General features: G+C 33.2%; 1 protein-coding gene across 2 annotated transcripts in view; it reads right to left on the reverse strand.

Moving 5' to 3' along the window:
• The window catches only part of LOC143245401 (serine/threonine-protein phosphatase with EF-hands pef-1-like), a 47,200-nt gene extending 39,439 nt beyond the window's left edge, over positions 1 to 7,761 (reverse strand). Inside the window, exon 1 of one of the 2 annotated variants that reach the window (XM_076491697.1) lies at positions 7,620 to 7,761. The gene's annotated coding sequence lies outside the window, so the exon portion shown is untranslated. Of the gene's footprint in view, positions 1 to 7,441; positions 7,569 to 7,619 lie in introns of those variants that run through there. The other variant, XM_076491700.1, reaches the window with a different exon arrangement.
• Between the last annotated feature and the right edge of the window lie 1,874 nt (positions 7,762 to 9,635).

The raw sequence follows: 9,635 nt of genomic DNA on the forward strand, positions 1-9,635 counted from the left end.
TTTCAATCATATAACCAGATTACGTTTAAAGAAGTTCGGGAAAAGATATCGAATTTGGTTTGGAGACCAATAAAAGTTATTCTATGATAAACTGAGCTTCAAAATGTTTGGAGACCAATAAAAGTTATTCTGTGATAAACTGAGCTTCAAAATGTTTGGAGACCAATAAAAGTTATTCTGTGATAAACTGAGCTTCAAAATGTTTAGAGACCAATAAAAGTTATTCTGTGATAAACTGAGCTTCAAAATGTTTGGAGACCAATAAAAGTTATTCTGTGATAAACTGAGCTTCAAAATGTTTGGAGACCAATAAAAGTTATTCTGTGATAAACTGAGCTTCAAAATGTTTAGAGACCAATAAAAGTTATTCTGTGATAAACTGAGCTTCAAAATGTTTGGAGACCAATAAAAGTTATTCTGTGATAAACTGAGCTTCAAAATGTTTGGAGACCAATAAAAGTTATTCTATGATAAACTGAGCTTCAAAATGTTTACTTTCTTCGGTAATTCCGACGTTTAGGAATGGTAAGGAATAATTATTTTCGTGTTCGATTGTGAATATGATATTGGGGTGTCGGGAATGAAGGTAGGAAAGGTACTTGGAATCGTGCCTTTATTGAGCAGGAAAGCGTCATTAATACAGTGTTTGTAAGGAACAAATTTCAATTCATAATAGCATAGAAAAACTATTTACTATCGTCGGACCCAGTGGAGATGATATGTGACATCATTTTAAAGGGAATATGGTTTAACATAAGGGATAGGACAAGATGTTCCACGAATTGTTTACAGGTGAAAACAACATACTGTTCAGTGTCTATGGGAAAGACAAGGTCTACGATTACATTTAAAGTTTCATTATATTGGTATATAGAGATTCGACATCAAAACTGGCCATAACGTACTGATAGGCAAACATAATATTAGAAACTTTTGAAACAAAGATAATAGTGAATTCGTTAAAGGTATTCAGTTTTAAGTGTAGGACCGATAAAATCAGACAAGTAATTACAGGAGCCTACACCTGAAGAAACAGTGTCCAGTTTGGTGTATACTTTGGTAGGCCTTAAAAAATACCACGTTTAGTGTACTTTAGGTAGGCCGTGAAAAATATCAGGTTTGGTGTACTTTCTATGGAGATGGAGGAATTTGTTGGAAAATAGTTACAGAGATAATATTTCGAGTTTTCAGGGTCTTAAGAAAACGCAGAATCGTATCCTACCTTTAAAAGTCAACAATAATAAGACAGTATCCAATATTAACAACTGTCTTTATCTTCATTATTGAGGTTGGTTTGTTGGTTGTTTTGAATTTCGCGCAAAGCTATTTGAGGGCTATCTGCGCTAGCCGTCCCTAATTTAGCAGTGTAAGACTAGAGGAAAGGCAGCTAGTCATCACCACCCACCGCCAACTCTTGGGCTACTCTTTTACCAACGAATAGTGGGATTGACCGTAACATAATATCGCCCCCACGGCTGAAAGGGCGAGCATGTTTGATGCGACCGGGATTCGAACCCGCAACCCTCGGATTACGAGTCGACCGCCTTAACACGCTTGGTCATGCCGGGCCATATTATTGAAGTTAAAGTCAAGGTTAATAAGTCGGTATCGAGTTTTAACCGAACGCTTTTATTTTCATTGTTGACGTTAAGTTCAAGGAAAATAATTCCATATTCACTTTTAACTACCGTCTTTATCTTTATTATTGAACCTAAAGGTCAAGGGTAATAAGTCGGTATCCAATTTTAACGAACGTCTTTCTATTCATTATTGAAGTTAAAGTCAAGGGTGGAAGTTGGTATCCAGATTTAACAGCTGTTGTTATCTTCATCATTGAAGTTAAAGTAAAGAGTGATAATCGCTATCCAGTTTTAAGAACCGTCTTTATCTTCACCATTGAAGTTAAAGTCAAGGGTGGAAGCTGGTATCCAGATTTAACAACCGTTGTTATCTTCATCATTGAAGTTAAAGGTCAAAGGTAATAAGTAGGTATCCAGTTTAAGCAACCATCTTTACCTTTCTTATTGATTTAAAGGTCAAGTGTGATAAGTCGGTATCGAGTTTTAACGAACGTCTTTCTGTTCATTATTGAAGATAACTTCAAGGGTAATAAGTGAGTATCGAGATTTAAAAAAGTGTTTTTATCTTCTTTATTGAACTTATAGGTCAAAGGTAATTAGTCGGTATCCAGTTTTAACAACCGTCTTTATCTTTATTATTGAAGTTAAAGGTCAAGGGTAATAAGTCGGTATCCAGTTTTAACAACCGTTTTTATCTTTATTATTGAAGTTAAAGGACAAGGGTAATAAGCCGGTATCTAGTTTTAACAACCGTTTTTATCTTTATTATTGAAGTTAAAGGACAAGGGTAATAAGCCGGTATCTAGTTTTAACAACCGTTTTTATCTTTATTATTGAAGTTAAAGGTCAAGGGTAATAAGCCGGTATCTAGTTTTAACAACCGTCTTTATCTTTATTATTGAAGTTAAAGGTCAAAGGTAATTATTCGGTATCTAGTTTTACGTCTTTATCTTCTTTATTGAACTTATAGGTCAAAGGTAATAAATCGGTATCCAGTTTAACAACCGTTTTTATCTTTATTATTGAAGTTAAAGGTCAAAGGTAATAAGTCGGTATCTAGTTTTAAGAACCGTTTTTATCTTCAGTATAGAACTTCCAGTTCTCCACAATGAATCCATTGTTAACTTAGTTAATGTTCTGTTTCAGTCTTTCTTCTGTCAACATCGGACAACTATCTGTCTATAAGATATCTTTAATGGTATTGAAGTCTTTAAGTAAACATTCTCAAGTGATGTGTCTGCACATTAGAACAAAATGTTAACTAAGTTTTCTTTACACACATTCGTAATTCAGTATATAAGGTAGGTTTTAATGGTGTACTTCATAATTACAAATAGCTTTTGTATTTGTAAGTCTAAGTGTTGAGAAAAAAAAATAATATTATGCTTTTTTGTTGATCAATAAATGTTAGATGCGCTGTTGAAGTTCTAAAAACATTAAGAAAACTTTAACGGAGTTTCGAAAAATGGTAAACGTACTGTTATACGCGTAAGCTATGTTTATAACAGTGAAACTAAATTAATTAATGTAGACATTGGATAGAAGAAACTTCATGTCTTGATGATGACGCTACGATTAGGAAGTGTAATAAGATAGACCGAGAACAATTTATATTACTGGAGAACTAAACTAAGTAGGTTGTCTATATTACTGGAGAGATAAGTCGTTTCCTTAGGTTATTGTAGAACCAAGTAGGTTGTTTAGGTTAGTGGAGAACCATGCAGCAGGTTGTTCAGGTTATTTGCAATGGAAACTATGATGTAGGGCCGTCAAATAAAGCGGACGTGGCGACATGGACTCTATCTGACAAGGTACTAGGGTGCACGTGGCGACATGTACTCTATCTGACAAGGTACTAGGGTGGACGTGGCGACATGTACTCTACCTGACAAGGTACTAGGGTTAAAACTATTGTAATATAAGGTGTTTATCCCATACGTACTAAGTTGTAAGACTCTTGTCGACTGAAACAAGCTGTTATCTTGTGATAAAGTATTAGTTGGTCGTGTTCTTGTTTATTGAGTAAATTACTGTCTCCTGTTGAATATCCAACAACGTAGGAGTTTGAAATAGAAGACATTGTTTGGCTCAGTTTTCAATTTCATGAATCAGTTGAATATAAAATGTAAAATGAATCAGTTGAATACAGTAGAATTGGTTAAGTTTTTATAAAATGTACAATAGAAAGAAACATTTCATTCTCATCTTTCTATCTAGACCGTTCGTGTGTCAAAGCAATTAACTGTATTTGTTTCACAATTTTCTGTCTTCTATTTTTAGAAGCACTGGGTCGTTTCGTACGTTAGTTGTCTTTCTATACGCTTTCTTTTTTCCATTTATCTTTGAAAATCGGTGGAAAACAATCAAATAAAGTTAATACACCTATTCCACTGTCATGATTCGAATGATATTCAAGCTTTCTTTAAAATCATGTAACACTCAACATTATTCGCAAAGTTGTTACAATATTAATGTTCACAACATTAAATAAATTGTACACATTTAAAACTTGAATTAAGTAATTACGATTAATAAAGGTCAAACATGAACAGACATTTATAGCTGTAATAAGTTTCAAATTTAACTATTTAAAGTTTTTCTTGTTTCAAGTTAGTATTTCAAATCAAATAATTTACCGTGTTCATATTATTACTTAAATCTTATAGGAACAAATGCGGATTGAAAGATAAAACATTATAATCTTTTCACAAAAGCGAGTTATAAAGATAAAAAAGCTTTAGTTTCTTTCAATTTGTCGAACACGTCTCCTGGTGGCTCGGCAGTAAGTCTGGGGGCTTACAACGCAAAAAAATCTGGTTTCGATGTAAAAAAAATGAACAAGTAATTTTAAGCTTAACAACAACCATTTAGAAAACTAAGGGTGTGCATTATATTTTAAATATCATTGTCCATTATCGATAAGTTTTACTCGTAGCTGAATTAATGTTTTTTTTAAATTACACGTAACATGCTACTATGATCGTGATACAGCTTGTAATTCTCCTGTGATTTTCTAATATGACATTATAATTGGCTGAAACATCATTTTCTCCTGTGACCACCAGGAGATGTTTCTCATCGTCCCGATTTTCTGATATACCTAGTAACTTACTGACAGGATTATAACCCTGTGTAAGATTACATTTCCTCTCTCCCAGTGGCTTCGTTTAAGTTATTATTCCTTCTAATATTGCCTGCAGCTAACTGTTACCCTGACATAAGATTACATCTCCTATCTCCCAATAACTTCACGCAGTCCAGGAATAAAGTCTAGTCAGACTGGCCAGTTGAACAACGTGGACCATACAGTCCAGGAAGAAAGTTATGTCAGACTGGCTTGTTGAATAAAGTTATCTCAGAACAGCTTGTTGAACAATTTGTACCATGCAGTTCAAGAACAGAGTTATCTCAGACTAGCTTGTTGAACAACGTGGACCATACAGTCTATGAACAAGGTCATGTCAGACTGGCTTGTTGAACAACGTGGACCATACAGTCTATGAACAAGGTCATGTCAGACTGGCTTGTTGAACAGCTTGCACTATTAGGTCCAGGAACAAAGTCATGCCAGACAGGCTTGTTCAACAACTTCCACCATACAATCCAAGAACAAAGTCATGTCAGACTAGCTTGTTGAACAACGTGGACCACACAGTCTATGAACAAAGTCATGTCAGACTAGCTTGTTGAACAAAGTGGACCATACAGTGCAGGAATAAAGTCATGTCAGTCGTCACAACGATTAAATTAATATGCGGATTAGAGGTATACTAAGGTAAAATTAATGTGTGTATTACAGGAATACTATGGTAAAATTTATCCGTGTATTACGATTATACTACGGTAAAATTAATGTGCGTATTACAGGAATACTACGGTAAATTTAATGTGTGTATTACAGGTATACTACGGTAAAATTAGTGTGTATATTAAGGGTATACTATGGTAAAATTAATGTGTAGATTACAGATATACTGAGCTAAAATTAATGTGCAGATTACAGGTATACTACGGTATAATTAATGTGTGTATTACAGGTATAGTACGGTAAAATTAATGTATTTATTACAGGTATGCTACGATGAAATTAATGTGTGGATTACAGGTTTCATAACCCATTCACTCAGGTAAATCTAATATGTGAAGAAAAGTTTCACATGTAGACAACACAAGAAAATAATTTATGTTGTCAGAAGCTACCTCTTGAAACTACTACATGGTATACCCACTGAAACTATTGGAATAGCATGTCACAGATAAAGTAATAAAACTACTACACTGTTTGAGTTGTCAGAGAATAACCAGTAAAACTACTACACTATTTGAGTTGTCGGAGGATACATAGAAAAACTGCTATACTGTTTGAGTTGTCAGAGAATAATCAGTAAAACTACTACACTATTTGAGTTGTCGGAGGATACCTAGAAAAACTGCTATACTATTTGAGTTGTCAGAGAATAACCAGTAAAACTACTACACTATTTGAGTTGTCGGATGATACCTAGAAAAAAATACTACACTGTTTGAGTTGTCAGAGAATAACCAGTAAAACTACTACACTATTTGAGTTGTCGGAGGATACCTAGAAAAACTGCTATACTGTTTGAGTTGTCAGAGAATAACCAGTAAAACTACTACACTATTTGAGTTGTCGGATGATACCTAGAAAAAAATACTACACTGTTTGAGTTGTCAGAGAATAACCAGTAAAACTACTACACTATTTGAGTTGTCGGAGGATACCTAGAGAAACTACTATACTGTTTGATTTGTCAGAGTATAACCAGTAAATCTAAAACATTGTTTCGGTGACACGGTTACTTCATAATTTCAATTTTCAACACTTTTGCTACTTAGGATTATCCTAAAAAAAGTCAGTGTATTAAAACTAAAATGCAAATAACAAACCCTGCGCGGTAGTTCGGAATATATCTGCAAACTGTACGTGACACAGAGTTTCAAATATATGTAGCTCTTCATTAATGCGAGGACTTTCGCAGGCGATAAGAACTAGAGTTGCTTTTATCAAGTGAAACCTCGACCATATCTCTTGGCGGTTTATAGACTAACATTTCAAGGTTAGCATACAACTATCTACTGAAGTCTGATCAGAGATTTAAACATTTATATCTGTCTTCACATTCATATTTACTACACTTCAAAATGCGAAACGAATAACAAAATAGGGTCTTCAATAATACGTAGGCCTAATACAGCTATCTTCATGAAGCCAAATATAAAACTTATAATAAGTAGGCCTAATAAAGCCTATAAACCATATATCTATAAACACTGGTATGAAACACAATGACTTAAGATGTTATAATTAGGTACATATAAACACTGGCATAAAACTTAGATTCAAGATACCAGAACTAAGTACATTGGTATAAACTTACAGATTTATGATATTATAACAAGGTACATGCAGACACTAGTATAAAATTTACTGTTTTAAGACTTTAAAAACTAGGTACATATAAACACTTGTATAAGACATTCTGATTTAAGTAATTAGAATTAAGTACATGTAAACACTGGTATAAGACTTACTGTCTTAAGACATAATAGTTAAATACATGTAAATACTGGTATAAGCCTTACTGTCTTAAGACATAATAGTTAAATACATGTAAATACTGGTATAAGCCTTACTGTCTTAAGACATTATATCTATGTATATGTAAACACTGGTATAAGACTTACTGTCTTAAAACATTATAGCAAAGTACATGTAAACACTAGTATAAGAGTAACTGTCTTAATACATTATAGCTAAATACATGTAAACATTACTTAAATTTTACTGAGTAATATAGGAACACTTGGTTAATGTAAAAAATATTTGAAAATTTATTGACTTAGGATTGCTGAACTACGGACGAAGAATATTTGGGCTTTCCTCTAAGCTGTTTACAACCCAGTGGAAGACGTAGTACCGAGGTGATATTAAAACGTTATTGTTATAACAGTAAAAATACTGTGACATCTACTTGGTGTTTGGATGCTTAGAAGAAGAGAGACAGGCGATTTACTCACCCACTATTTATCTGCTTGTCTTCTATAAATCTCGAATGTATAATGCACGTCCAACTTTCCCAACCAGTGTTTCTTAGCATTAACGATAGTATGGGTGGAGGCTGACCTAGTTCTTCGGGTAGTCGCTCGAGGGCGTTACTCAGATAGATACACACTGGCCAAATAGTTAGATAAGCTGGGCGTGGACACGAGCCAAATAGTGTGAATACTTCATCAGTGCCTTAGGGACAGGTGAGGTAACTACTTTTGAGAATATAAATTTTACATATAAAGGAAAAAATAATAATTCGACAGATCATGGTAGAATATCAGTAAAAACAAGTGAAATTTCATCTTGTTGTTTCTATTGTTATTATAAATTATTTCTTAGACCGTCTTCAAGTCGAATGATATTTAAATATAGCAATATGTGCCACCATAAGATCAGAGACACAATGTACAAAATTATCATAGTTGGGAAATACACTGGTAACAACTTTTCCAAAAATATTATAACAATGTAAAGAAAACTCGCTTTTGAAGGTTTGTTCCTGTACAACAACAATATAAAGTTTAAAGACAAGTTGGTTTAATGGCTGGCTAATCATACACAACAATATTATAAACTAGTAGATATAAGTTGGTTGTCGAAGCATGTTCATTTCTAAAAATATCTAACATTATAATAGAGTTTGTGAGACAAGATTTGGGTATCTACTATATGATTTACGGTGTATAACAACCATAAGACATTATTATAAAGTTTGTTCGAGAAACATCAATTATCTACCAGATAATCTACTGTGTATAACAACTGCAAGACAATATTATAGTTTGTTAGATAAGCTTCAGGTATCAACTACAAAATATACTGTGAAACAACCATAAGACATTATTATGAAGTTTGTTCGAGAAACATCAGATATATACTAGATAATCTACTGTGTATAACAACTGTAAGACATTATTGTAAGGATTGTTAGATAAACTTCAGTTATCTAGTAGATAATCTACTGTGTATAACTACTGTAAGACATTATTATAAGGATTGTTAGATAAACTTCTGTTATCTAGTAGATAATCTACTATCTATACCAACTGTAGGTATTAGTATAATTTGTTAGATAAACCTCAGGTATCTACTAGATCATCTAGTGTCTATAAAGACTATTAGACATTATCATACAGTTTGTTAGATAAACTTCAGCTGTCTACTAGATAATCTACTTTGTACAATAACTGTAAGACAAAATTATGTAGTTTATTAAATAAAGTTTTGTAATCCGTGATGACGAGAAATCCCACTTGTAGAGAAAATTATATATGCAAAAACGGCTGGTATGGTTAGAGAAAGCACTGTGTAGAGGATCGAACAACGTTTTGACCTACTTCGGCCATCGTCAGGCTCACAATACTTCATCTACATTAACAAGTTTCCTCCACAAACCGTAGATAACATTATACACACACACCTAAACAAAAAGCAAAATCAACTGACAAAAGTAAATATACCCCACGATTTAAAAAATCACGAAACCATAAACTGCTGCATACCATATATTCCTAACATCAGCAGAAAAATAACCAACATTTGGCAAAAACTAGTAACAAAATATGACATTACAGTTAATACCAAATTTATTTAAAACCAGGCACAAAACTAAGGTCTATACTATGTAAAACCACACTGACAAACACAACACCAACATTATTTATAAAATACAATGTGATAACTGCCACGACTTCTATATTGGAGAAACAAGTGGAAAAATGGAAACCAGAATAAAAGAACACAAAAAGTCACCTTCAAACGTTTACGAACACTGCAAGTCAAATAAATACAACCTAATCATAGAAAACATCCAAATACTATATAAAGAAACAAACATAAACGCAAAATTAAGGAAGCCTAATCTATACAACAACTCAAGCCCAAAATAAACCAATACAATGGAACACCTTTATAAGTATATTAATAAATATATCCAACATCTAAACACGCCCTCTACATTCCTACTCTCAGTTACACAACCGCCT

This window comes from Tachypleus tridentatus, chromosome 2 (assembly GCF_004210375.1).
Source record: "Tachypleus tridentatus isolate NWPU-2018 chromosome 2, ASM421037v1, whole genome shotgun sequence".
Lineage (NCBI taxonomy): Eukaryota > Metazoa > Arthropoda > Merostomata > Xiphosura > Limulidae > Tachypleus > Tachypleus tridentatus.